This window comes from Canis lupus, chromosome 31 (genome assembly GCF_003254725.2).
Source record: "Canis lupus dingo isolate Sandy chromosome 31, ASM325472v2, whole genome shotgun sequence".
Lineage (NCBI taxonomy): Eukaryota > Metazoa > Chordata > Mammalia > Carnivora > Canidae > Canis > Canis lupus.
In genome coordinates this window covers 2,325,038-2,338,347 of record NC_064273.1, presented here as the reverse complement: position 1 = coordinate 2,338,347, position 13,310 = coordinate 2,325,038, and the positions used below count along the sequence as shown (strand labels likewise).

At 34.0% G+C, this 13,310-nt stretch overlaps 1 protein-coding gene across 4 annotated transcripts in view; it reads left to right on the top strand.

Annotated features, from left to right (window-relative positions):
• CADM2 (cell adhesion molecule 2) overlaps positions 1-13,310 on the top strand; it is a 1,069,595-nt gene that overhangs the window by 952,872 nt on the left and 103,413 nt on the right. The gene's annotated exons all lie outside the window — the stretch shown is intronic.

The window sequence follows — 13,310 nt, the reverse complement described above, 5'->3', positions numbered from 1 at the left end:
TTGCTGAACTTACTCTGCCCATGAAAATATTTGAAAATTTTGAAGCATCCTCAAAATATCCCCAAGTTTTAAGACTAAATGGGAAATCATTTTCATAATAAGGGGAATCACATCTACATTTCAAACGTATCCCCCATGAGTCATAATTTGTGAATGTGAGATGCTTCAATATATTCAATTGTAAAGTAATTTCATTATTAGAATATATAGATTCTAATGTCACTTCAACTTTAAAATTTTACTTTCTGACCTTCATGTATATAAACAACAAACTCATGGAAAATCTAATTTTATGCAAAATTCAAGAGTGGATTACCCAAATATGATTACTCAAAGACTATTTGACAGCCATTTGATCTTTCTAATATAGTAACAGTCTAGGTTGAGCTGAAAATAATTTGACTTTTTTAAAAGCTTCCAATTGATTTGCATTTTGTTTAAATATTAGTAGGAGGAATTTAATTGTCTTCCATAAATAACTATATGGGATATCTTCTGCATAAATCAAGTTAAATTATGAAAAAGTTATTTCTAATAACGTTTGTTATTTAAGTGTAGATTTCTTATTATCCCATGAGGAATTTTTCTAAAAGAATTTTAAGGCAGAAACCTGAAATTTCTACTTCCCCAGTTATATGCTATTATAATTTTAACACACTAAGTGAATTCACACTTTCTTTATGAAAGTTTTGGTATTTTAAAACTTTCCTCTCTTCCAGTAATTATTTTCTAAAGATACAAATATGTTGATTTAAAGAACATTCAGTAAATTAACCCATTATTTTTCTTCTATCATTTAAGAAGCATTGAAGGCATTCTCATACCTTGAAAGGAACAAACTTGTTCATAGTCGCTTAACTACATTTTGCTGGGCAATTCACTTCCCTAGTTCTTACCTTCTAATAAGCTTAAATTGTTTATAGAAAACATTTGCTAACTGCAGTATGCTGAATGTGGCAGCGCTTTTGGGTATCATAGCTGCAACAAGAGCTTTTGGCTACAAGTTCAGTACTTTTAACTAGAGAAGGAAGTGTAATAGACTCGAGTCAGTTTTAGACACCCTTAAATCCTAATTTCTTTAGTCCTGACTCTGTGTATCTAACAACAGAATTTCTTTTCTAACTTTACCTTCTCTCTTCATTCCTGTTGCTTTCCCTTATTATTTCCATGGTAGTCGTCTCCTCCTCCTCCTCCTCCTCCTCCTCCTCCTCCTCCTCCTCCTCCTCCTCCTTCTTCTTCTTCTTCTTCTTCTTCTTCTTCTTCTTCTTCTCCTCCTTCCTTCCTTCCTTCCTTCCTTCCTTCCTTCCTTCCTTCCTTCTCTCTCTCTCTCTCTCTGCTTCTGTTGTTGTTTTATTTTTTTGTTTTTCTTCCTCCTCATAATCTCAGAGGTTAGCATATGGGACATGAAGGAACATGATCAGGATTAGGGCATAGGAGTTTTGCTTTTCCTTTTCTTCATTAATCTGCCCAAAGAACATATGTGTACACTTGGAATATGTGTATAACTTATACAATTAGATGAGGATGGGAAATATAATATTAGAATGCTTGGAATCAAATATGTCCCTGCTCAAATAGTCTCCAATTACCTGTCAATGATCTACTGTTTGCTTCCATATCTACTCCCACCAGCAGAAACAGCATTTAATTTATGTGAATAATCAGTTCGTGAGATCTATGTAACTAGGTTTCTAGGTAGTCATTTTTCTCAGCTCAAATGTGGTTGAATAGATGTGTTTTATCGTGGGTCTCTGTATCAGCTACCTAGAAATAAGCTTGGATGTGTAATACTCTTCTGCACTGCAGATGAATGAAAAGTACAGGGCTCTCTCATTTGTTTATTTCATTTAAGACTACGGGGCTCCTGGGGGGCTCAGTGGTTGAGCATCTGCCTCTGGCTCTGGTTGTGATTCCAGGATCCGGGATCGAGTCCCACATCAGGCTTCCTGCAGGGAGCCTGCTTCTCCCTCTGCCTGTGTCTCTGTCTCTCTCTGTGTGTCTCTCATGAATAAATAAAATCTTTTTTAAAAAAGAATACAAATGTTCCAGAAGTTTAGGAAATAGAAAATATTACCTTTGTCAGAAGGATCCTAATATCACTTTGGAAATAGATAAAGGGGATAAGAAAGACTCTTTATTTGATGGAAAAGAAAACTAAATCTCAACAATGTTCACCAAATTTCCTTTATTCGTCTAGTTTTAAAACAGATGACTCGGGATTTACAGTCAGTTCAATCATTGCCCCAAACTTACATTCTTTCAGCTATTTTCTGCTACTTCAATTGCTGAGTTTAAATTGTCACTTATCTTAGCCAAAGTAACTTTTGAAAAACTAGAAGTTTTCTAGTTTTCATTGCATCCCTGCAATGATGTCTAGTCCTGAAGATGAACCCCTGGAGCCTGAAGGTGAAGAACTGGCTAGTCTCAAGAAATATTTTACTGTTGCCACCCTCTTTGATCAGGCTATTTTCTTTATCTGTGCCCTTTCTGGGAACTTGCTAAATTCCTAACAAACTGACCATTTCTAGTAGGAGGTTATAACCATATTTAAAAAAAATCTCTAATAGGCATAATATCTTCTGGCAGTTACCTTATAAACTCCATAAGGGTTAAAACGGTCTTTATAGTCTGTCTTTATCCATATAGTTCCCATTGTTATATTCTGTATGTCAGTCTACAAATAAATGTGTATTAACTGATTCTCTTGTATATTCATTTGCAATTTCCTTTTTTTTTTTTTTTTTATCATTTTCTTTCCTTGTAGATTGCCAGGCCATTAACATTAGAGAAAATAGCCAACTCCTTTGATTCCTTCCTGTCTCTAGACCACTGTTTCTCTGGTGTTTTTCCTAATCATCTTAAAATCCACTCTTCTGCATTTTCAAAGTATCATTTCTCGTAAATGAAAGCATTAACCTCTTTCAAGACAGTGTAATTCCTAGTCTCTCTTTAGTTTTATTGTGTCTCAAACAGTGCCAGATGAGGCAGATAGGACAAAAAAAACAAGGGAAGACCTAAAAGAAATCGTTGGATTTTCCCAGAAGGAAATCTTACTGATCATTAAGAAAACCATCTCACTAGAGCAAAGAGAACAGAAGGCAAATTCAAATAGATTAATCAGGGAATTAGTAGGTGGTGGGGAAGTAAAGAAAATGGAAAGACCATCCATTTCAGAAATGAATCATGAAAAGTGGGAAGGAATGAGAAAAAAATTGTATATCAAGCCGAAGTTTTAAAAAAATAATAGAACCATTGTCTATATTTTAAGATAGGATAAAAAAAAGCCTGAAGAACAGGAGTGAAAATGAGGCATGTGATATCACATATATCCCGTGGGCGGGTTCAAATTTCCTGTCTTACTCTGATAATCACTGTCAATGTTCTGCTCTATTACTTTGCAGCTATTACACCTGATTCCCCATTTTGTTATTTTGAAACCACTGAGAAGCAACACCATGGCTTAGCTTCTGATGGGCTATCGAAACACTTAATTTCTACCATCTTTCCCATTTGCCAGATCCACCTTGAATGAGCCAGTGAAAGTCAGAAATGGATAACAGATATGTGATTCCTTTTCATCTTGTAACTTTAATCCATGATCAAATCTTCATTGTTTCTTAAAAAGTATTTGACCGATACATAATTTCCTAAAGAATGACCTATTCACACTTATCAGGCATCCTGATTATAGGCAAAATAATACCACTGTCTTTTGTATAAATCATAAACCGATGGCCTGGTTCAACGTGCACTGAGACTCACGCTCCTAACCTGCCCTCCTGTATGCTAACGTTGTTTTCCTTGTTCTAAATGTGAGGACCCCAGTGACTGTTTAGGAACAATCATGCCTTATTTGTCTGCTCTGGACTGAAGCCTTTTGCTATTTTCCTGTGGAACAGCTGCATAACTTGGGCCAGGACCAAATTGTTCCACTTGACATTACTGTGGAGGCATTGTATTCTTTTCTTAAAAGAGAGATTACTGTACATGTCTGTCTATTGTTTTAATTTAAGTTTAGAGTGAGGACAGAGCTAATGCCAACCACTTTTCTTTTAAGTCCCCAGAGTTTTTGCAACCTTCTCTTTCTTTGGCTGAATTCCCAGACAGCTTTCAGGCAGCAGCATTCTCCATTTATAGGAATAGAGAAAGAAAAAAGCTGTTACATTACAGTAAAGTCGTGACCTTAGAAGGTGTGAGGTTGCCCCCACGTGATAGAGCTAAAGAATCATCATTCATTTTAATCAAGTGTTTAACACTCTGGAAATTTACTTCAGAAAAGCTATGGGACATTTTCAGACAAATCAATGTGTGATTTGGCATTTAATCTATAAAATAAAATAATCATAGGTATCGATAAACTTTTCTGTATATCCAGCATGATGCTTATGTTTTACTTACTATTTTACCTTCTGGTAACCACAATTTTTCTCCTGTCTTGGCATAAATCGAGTATATATAATTACATCCCACATAACATGCCCTGTTCTGTACAAAGAAAGAGTTTAATCTTCAGGAAGACATATCACATACCATGTAACAACTAGTGAGGTGGTTTACAGGAACAATTATGCATCCATGTACAAAATGATCAAGAATTTAAGAAGCAATCTGATAAGAATGTATTGATGTATTTGATGCATTTTTCTATTAGCATAATAGAGATTAAAAATGAGATGCAAATTAAGGCTAAACAGTTTTATTATACAAGTCCGTTTTCTCAGCCTAAAATGACCTTTTTATAAATCACAGATTATTTACTCATTTTCATGTAACCTAATCACAGCCAGAAGAAATGACAGTATCTACCAGGACTAAAAGAAGGCAAGTTATCATCCATAATGAAATGTTTTAGGCCAAAACGGGACAAAAGTGAATTTTGAAAAAAAGAACACTGACCTACAATAATAGCATTTTCATATCATCTGACCTAATGCATAATGGATGTTAATTACACAATAGCTATTTCTCTCCTGCCATCTATTTTATAGAAAGTCATCTAGTTAATCATCAAGATCTGCGTTTTTGTTCAGGTATAATTCGTATGCTGTCACACTCTGGGCACCAAAAGTTTTGTGGTGCATTAGAAAGAGAAATACAAAAGTAGATTTGAATTATAAATCTGTGAATATCTGTGACCAGGGTGGACTTGAGCAAGTCACTTAACCACTTGAAGTATTTTATTTTTATTTAGTAAAATTTACTTTTTAGAGCAGCTGTAGTTTCATAGTGAAACTGAGTGGAAAGTACAGGGTTTCCATATTACCCCCCACCACACATGCACAACCCCCCCTACTATGGACATCCCAAACAACAGTGGTGCTTTTATTACAAACCATGAACCTACCTGGACCCATTGTTCTTACCACAAAGTCTGTAGTTTACATTGGGGTTCTTTCTTGCATACCAATTATTTTTTATTCTCTAAAGAATAAAATGAAATCTAGTGAACAAACTGTTTTAAAGATGAATGACAATGTATATGAAATTTCTGTCTCCAAGTAATTTTGTAATACATAATAACCATGAGGATGATGATAAATTATGATTTTTTTCAGAAAGTTGCATGAGATATACAAATTTGGTGAGATATACACACAGTATATCTCACCAAATTTTAAAACTTGGGAGTCTTAATTATATATTTAATACATATGCTAATATTGGACTGCTATGGTAATCTTGAAAACTGAGCTATCATCTCAAATTTGTTCCATGGCTCTGAAATTCAACGTTCCGTGCGGAACGAACATGTTCTAGGACAATGGTCTGTTACTTTCAAAAGCATGCTTGACCAGCAAAGATATCCATTCTAAAGTCATGGCAAACTGAACAATATGGCTGTTTTTGTTGAGGTTACATAGTAATAATGAGGTTCTAGAAGAAAGGCAGAGGCACGAACCCCTGTCAGGGCAAAATATAATACAGAGAGAAATGGGAAACTGGAAACTACTGAGCCACAGCAATTGCACTTTCACAGTGTTAGGAAGAAGTTTTAAAATGGAAAAGACTGGAAGGAGTAGAGAATGAGTTCTGGTCCCACAAACGTGGACAAAGCTACACTCTAGAGCAGTTCTGCTGGGATAAGAGACAAGCTGGCAAGCTTTGATAGAAAGTCAAAGCAGGAGATCTAAAACCGTACACAACCAAAAATGAGTGAAAGGCATGAGTCACGGGTGGTGGAAAATCCAGGGTCTGCAATGAATAAGACATCTTTTTGTTTTGTTTTGTTTTGTTTTGGACCTCATTTTGATAGCCTTTCCCAAATTCCCTTAGGCTTAAGGTCTTTTCTAAACCACACAACTGGGACGCCTGGATGGCTCAGTGGTTGAGCGTCAGGTCGTGATCCTGGGGCCTGGGGATGGAGTCCAGCATTGGTCTCCCCGCAAGGGGTCTGCTTCTCCCTCTGCCTGTGTCTCTGCCTCTTTCTCTGTGTCCCTCATGAATAAATAAATAAAATCTTAAACACACACACACACACACACACACACAACCATCCTGTTGCAAAAGGCTTACGAATTCATAGTCATTTCTAGTTTGGAAATGAGGAAAATCAGTTTTGTAGAGGTTGTATGACCTTTTCTAGTCACACAAGTGATAAATGGTAGAATTGAGATTACAAACATGTTTTTAAAAAGTTTATGGGGCACCTGCGTGCTGCAATTAGCTAAGCGTCCTACTCTTGGTTTTGGCTCAGGTCATGATGTCAGGGTTGGAGAGTGAGCCCCACATTGGCTCCGTGCTCAGCATTGAATCCACTTGAGATTCTCTCTCTCTCTCTCTGCTCTTGTCTCTTCTCTAAAAATAAATAAATACATATTTAAAAAATTAAAAAATAAACAACAGTGATGGTTATGTTTTCTTGTTTACCCAGTGTTCAGTTCAATTTTAATGATTTTTCACAGTAACCTGTTGAAGTTGGCAAGAATGAGTTTTCAGAAAGCACTAGGAAAGCCTATATTTCAAACAAATATGCAAAAAATAGTAATTTATAAAACAGTTACCACTTATGTAAGCCCAAACCTGTTAGCATATCTAAATGGTTTCTAAATAGATCTAAATAATTTCTGACTAGATTTTATGATTAGGTGTATAAGAATTATTTTATTGTTATATATATTTGTTTTTAAAAAGCAGATTATACTCTTAATTTTATATATCTTTAAGAAGATAAGACTGCAAGTTACAATTACAAGACAATACCAAAGCAAGTGTAAAATCAACATAATGGAATACATGTGAAGCCTTAGAAGGTAAACAGAATAAGCAGGAAATTAAAAGAAAACATTCCTCAAAATTACATTTTTTTTTTTTAAGATTTTATTTATTTATTCATGAGAGACACAGAGAGAGGCAGAGACAACAAGCAGAGGGAGAAGCAGGCTCTGTGCAGGGAGCCCAACGTGGGACTCGATTCCTGGTCTCCAGGATCAGGCCCTGGGCTGAAGGCGCTAAACCGCTGAACCACCCAGGCTGCCCCCGTGTTTTGTTTTTGTTTTTGTTTATGTTTTTGTTTTTTGTTGTTGTTGTTGTTTTTAAGTAAAATTCTTAAGATATCACCAAAATAATTGCTGGAATAAACATAATGAGAGACCGTACCATTTAGATATTCTCACAATGTCAGTCTTTGGTATAATAAAGGTTACAGGACATTTAGATTGTTTTTTGTATTTCTTTGTTTTTTGTTTTTTGTTGTTTTTTTTATGTGTGTGTGTGTGTGTGTTTGCTTGTGTTCCCATATCTAGAAGATTCAAAATTGTCTTAATTAATTAAAAGTTGAAGGCAATATTAGCCAGTTTATTCTACCATGTTTTTTTTTTTTCTACCATGTTTTTAAATGTATAATATTGGGAAATTAGCTCTAAGTTTTCATAATTAAAAAAATATATACCCATGTGCTGTGCTTCCCATATGAATTTCTTTTCTGAGGCCCATATGGTCTTTTACTTCCATCTCATGGCTTCAAAATTTAATCACATGTTGACTCTCTGGAAACACACAAGTGGTTATCTTGGAAATGAAACCAAATATATTTGGTTTTGTTTTTGAAACAAGAAGCTGACTCTTGATAATCTTCACTGCTGCTATTTAGGCTGGGAATCTGTGGTGTGCTGGGCACTCAATCATTTTCAATTAAATGTTCCTATGTCTTATAAAAGTCCCATAAGAGCTTGCAGAACCACAATTATAGATCCATAGAGGAAATGTACTTCTTGAACATTTCTAGGTAAGCAGTTTTCTTACAACAAAAAGCCAATTATTTTGAGGGATTATGTAAATGTTCAGTGGGAAACTCTAACACAAAAATATCTCAGTATGTTTGAGACACCATTGTGGAATGATGCGGTCTTACACATTTACGAGATTTTCAAGATGCGGACTTTTGGACACATGGGTTAAAATATCTTTGTTTTTTAATGTATTAATTGTGATATTACATCATGACATTTTACTTTTTATTTAAAGATATATAAACATTGTATGCGTGTTTATATATAAACAAGTCATCGAAATGGTAATTGCAGGGAAATTGCAGAAACAAAAATCACTCTTAACATTAAAAAAGCTGAGGGATGCCTGGGTGGCTCAGAGGTTGAGCAGCTCCCTTCACTCAGGACAATGATCCCAGGGTGCTGAGACTGAGTCCCACATCAGGCTCCCCACAGGGAAACTGCTTCTCTCTCTGCCTGTGTGCCTGCCTCTCTCTCAGTGTCTCTTATGAATAAATAAAATCTTAAGAAAAATAAATAAGAAAAATTTTAAAAAAATTAAAAAGCTGAAATACTATATACCTCATTCTTACTTAAAGAAAATATAAACACTTTGCTCAACAAGTGCCATTCAATAAGATTGTTTTTTTCATCTTTGCAATTTTTTTCTGTAATATGTGTCATAATGTTAAAGATAACATCCCTCCAGTGGTCACCAGTCAGCTAACTGGGAAATAGATTATTCTGTGCTCATGTTAATGTTATGACTATGACTATGACATATGTATAACATATGAAGGAAACAAAATGTGGAAACTAAAATTAATTCAGAATCACTGTAGATATTTGGTAGTATTTCAATTAAAGGTGAAGCAGAAAAATCTTTTCTTTTTTTCACTCAGCTAAGTATCCAAGCTATTCAAAATATTCACAGTTGAGGAACATAAACCTTTAGCAATATTTCTCAATTGTGATAAATTCATTTTCTTAGAACTCTTCTTCAAAGGTGTCTGTGTCATTCACCTGATTCTAGGCCAAAGATTGTTAGAGTTACAAAGGCATTTTTGATACAACAAATCCAAGAACACAGAAAAATATCAGCTTCCTTCTTTTGAGCGAAATGTAGAATAATAAATCTCTCTCTCCTTTGGAAAGAAAAACTCATTCCATAAAGGACACTAAGCAGTCTATATGTACTTTTTATGAACCATATTTAACACAAGAAATGTCCTTCATACATAATGAGGATAAATATCCAAAAAGTGCTACAAACACATCAGTTAGATTGTAAATTAATGTCAAATATTCATGATCAAATAGAATTTCTATACACTAATTAGTTCATGGGTGTTCATCTTGTTTTGGTCTTATAAAATCTATCTTCTGTGAACATAAGTGCATACTCATGTGATTTGTCTGGTAAAACTCTTTTGTTTTATTTATTTATCTAATTGAAACGTAGTTAACATACAACATTATGTTATTTTCAGGTGTACAACATGGTGAATGGACATTTATATACATTGTGAAATGCTTACCCCAAAAAGTATACTTATCATCTAACAACATACAAATTATTATAATATTGACTATGCTTTCTATACTATACTTGACATTCCATTACTGTTTTATTTTATAGGAAATTTGTACCTCTTAATCCCCCCACCCCCATACCTTTCCCCTCTGGCAACCACCAGTTCTGTCTATGGGTCTGTTTCTGTTTTGTTTATTTGTTCTGGATTCCGGATTTCACATATAAGTGAAATCATACAATATTGTCTTTCTCTGTCTGACTTATTTTGCTCAGCATAATGCCCTCTGAGTCTATACATGTTTTTGCAAATGGCAAGATTTCCTTCTTTTTATGGCTGAGTAATATTCCACTGTATGTGTATGTATGTATATCTTCTTTGTCCAGTCATCTATTGATGGACACAGGTTGCTTTCATGATTTGGCTATTGTAAATAATGTTGCAATTAATATAGGGACATATAAATCTTTTTGAATTACTGTTGTTTTTTTAGGTAAATACCCAGAAATGGATATATGAAATTGCTGGATCATATTGTATTTCTATTTTTAATTTTTTGAGGACCCTCTATACTATTTTTAATACTGTCTGCACCAGTTTACATTCCCACCAACAGTGCATGAAAGTTCCCTTTTCATCACATTCTAGCCAACACTTATATTTTTGATAATAGACATTGTATCAGGTGTGAAGTGATATCTCACTGTGGTTTTGATTTGGATTTCCATGATTATTAGTAATATTGAACACTTTTCACACGTACCTATGGGCCATCTGGGTGTCTTCTTTGGAGAAAATGTTTTTTAGTTCCATTGTCCATTTTTAATCTGATTGTTTTGATGTTGAATTGTTTGAGTTTGTTATATATCTTGGATATTAATCCATTATGAGATGTAACATTTACAAATATCTTCTCCCATTCAGTAGGTTAACTTTTTGTTTTAATGGTTTTATTTGCTGTACAGAAGCTTTTTAGTTTTATGTATATACGATGGTTTATTTTTTGCTTTTGTTTCTCCATGCCTGAGGAGGCAGATTTTATATAGTGCTAAGAACAGTGTCGAAGAATTTGCTACCTGTTTTATTTAGTATTATGGTTTCAGGTCTTTATTTAGGTAAATATTTAATCTATTTTGAGTTTATTTTTGTATATGGTAGAAGTAATCTGGTTTCATTCTTTTGCATGTAGTTGTCCAGTTTTCCCAGCACCACTTATTAAGAGACTATCTTTTCCCCATTGAGTATTCTTGCCTCCTTTGTCATAGATTAATTGACCGTGTAAGTGTGGTTTATTTCTGAGCTCCTTAATTTATCTATGTGTCTATTTTTGTTCCAGTACCATACTGCTTTATTGTATTTTTGTAAGATTGTTTCAAATCTGAAAATATGATACCTCTAGTCTTGTTCTAATGTCTGTAATTAATGATGGCCTTATAACCTTTCTCAAGATTGCTTCGATATTTGTGTGTTTTTTTGTAGTTCCATACAAATTTTAAGATTATTTGTTTTGGTACTGTAAAAAATGCTATTGGTATTCTGATTATGACTACAGTGAATATATAGATTACTTTGGGTAATACGGACATTTGAACAGTATTAGTTCTTTTATTCTATGGAACATGGACTATCTTTCCGTTTATTTGTATCATATCCAATTTCTTTTATCAATGTTTTAAGGTTTTCAGAGTATAGGTCTTTTACCTCTTATACTTAGTTATTTTATTGTTTTTGATACAATTATAAATGGGATTGTTTTCTTAATTCACCTTTCTGCTAGTTGGTTGTTATGTATATAAGTGCTACAGATTTATACGTAATAATTTTGTATCCTGCAGCTTTACTGAATTCATTTCTTAGTTCTAATAGTTTTTTCGTGGAATATTTAGGGTTTCCTATATATAGTATTATGTCATTCGCATTAATAAAACTAAGAAAATTCTTATTCCTCTGAAAGCCATGTACTCAAACAATTTAAAGACATTTCCTTGCATTACAGAGGTTTTACAAGTGTAGTGTATAGAGATTCACTTTTTTTCAGATATAACCTCAATTATATGCCAGCCCCTAAACATCAAAGTTTGAAAAAATTTAAATGGTAAACAATTCCCCAAATTATAGAAAATATGAACATTTACAAAGGTCTTTAATTAGCATAGCAAGAATCTTCCAGTAATTAATGATGGCCTTATAACCCAACTCTTGCAAATTCAGAGTACCAGAAGTATTTGGATCCTTTAAGCAAAGAAGAGAGAATCAAAATAAAAATAGGAGAAAAGAACAGCAACCATTGTGACTTGTGACAGGCAGATGTCTCTGATGATGAACTTTATCACTAATACTCAAGATTACAAGTATAGGGATGTACACAGTGAGCAAGATTCTTGTCTCACGGAGTCAAAGAATGAATCTCACAGACAAAGGAGATTGAGCAAAAGGATAGAATTTTATCAAGCAAATATACAGAGGAAGCTCTCAAGTGTAAGAGGGGTCCCGACTGGGTTGCTAAGGACTTTGCATCTCTACCCTTTTATTAGGACCTTACAAGGAAATTTGCCAGTGGTTAGTCAATGGTCTGGAACTAGACATGATGCTTATACATTTTGTGTGAGTCTTTGTTTCTTGTGACATCTGTGATCTGTAGATATATTTTGCTAGGTCTGGTTTATCTTTATAGTTAACTTCTTTGAGGTCTGATCATTTTTGTGGTTATTTTCTATTTTCTGCAGTTACAGTATAATTATTAGAAAAACATTTTAGCCCTAGCAGTTGGGACAGGGGTTCTGTTTTTTTCTTTCTCATGTCTATTTTTGTTCTGTCCCAGTGTCTGTATACCTGAAATATCCCCAGAGCTTAAGTGGGGCCCCTATTCTTTCCCTACCTAAAGTCCCATCCTTTCCCTATTCAAGGTGACCATATAAAAGCAAGATTAAAAAATATAATAGCTTGCAGTGCAAGGACAAAAAGACCTATTGGTTAAAGGAATTCTCACTTTGGTTCAGTGTTTTTCAAGTTGCTGGCTGTGGCTTATTAATGAGTCATACGATCAATTAACAAATTATTTTTAAAAGCCAAAAATTAAAAGAAAATGATAGAATTGAAAAGGAAAATATACAAATGTGTAGAAGAAAAAGTAAAGAAAATGTCACAGTGCCAATTGTATTTCCTATATGCATTTGTGCATTGTGTGAGGTTATTAAATGTGTTTCTCTATAGATCACACCTCAAAATTTTTGAAAATCATTGGATTAACAGCGACTGTGATGAAGCTGAAGTCTTAATCACTTCAGTCCTTCTAAAACCATCAGCCTACAAAAATATGTGTTCAGACAAGAAATCTTAGCTCCAAAATATAGGCGAATGCTGCTAAGAATGTTATGTTAAATAATGCAGGTAAATTTGATCGTTTGAAAAAGATTTCAGTCAAATGACTAAAATGTCTTAAATATCAATTACCTTCAGCATTGACTTATATGGAACATTTAATTCCCCAGCTACCAGATAAATGATGTGCACTTTACTTTTACTTTTCTAAGACCATTGATTTTAATACCAGAAAAGAAACAAGTTATGG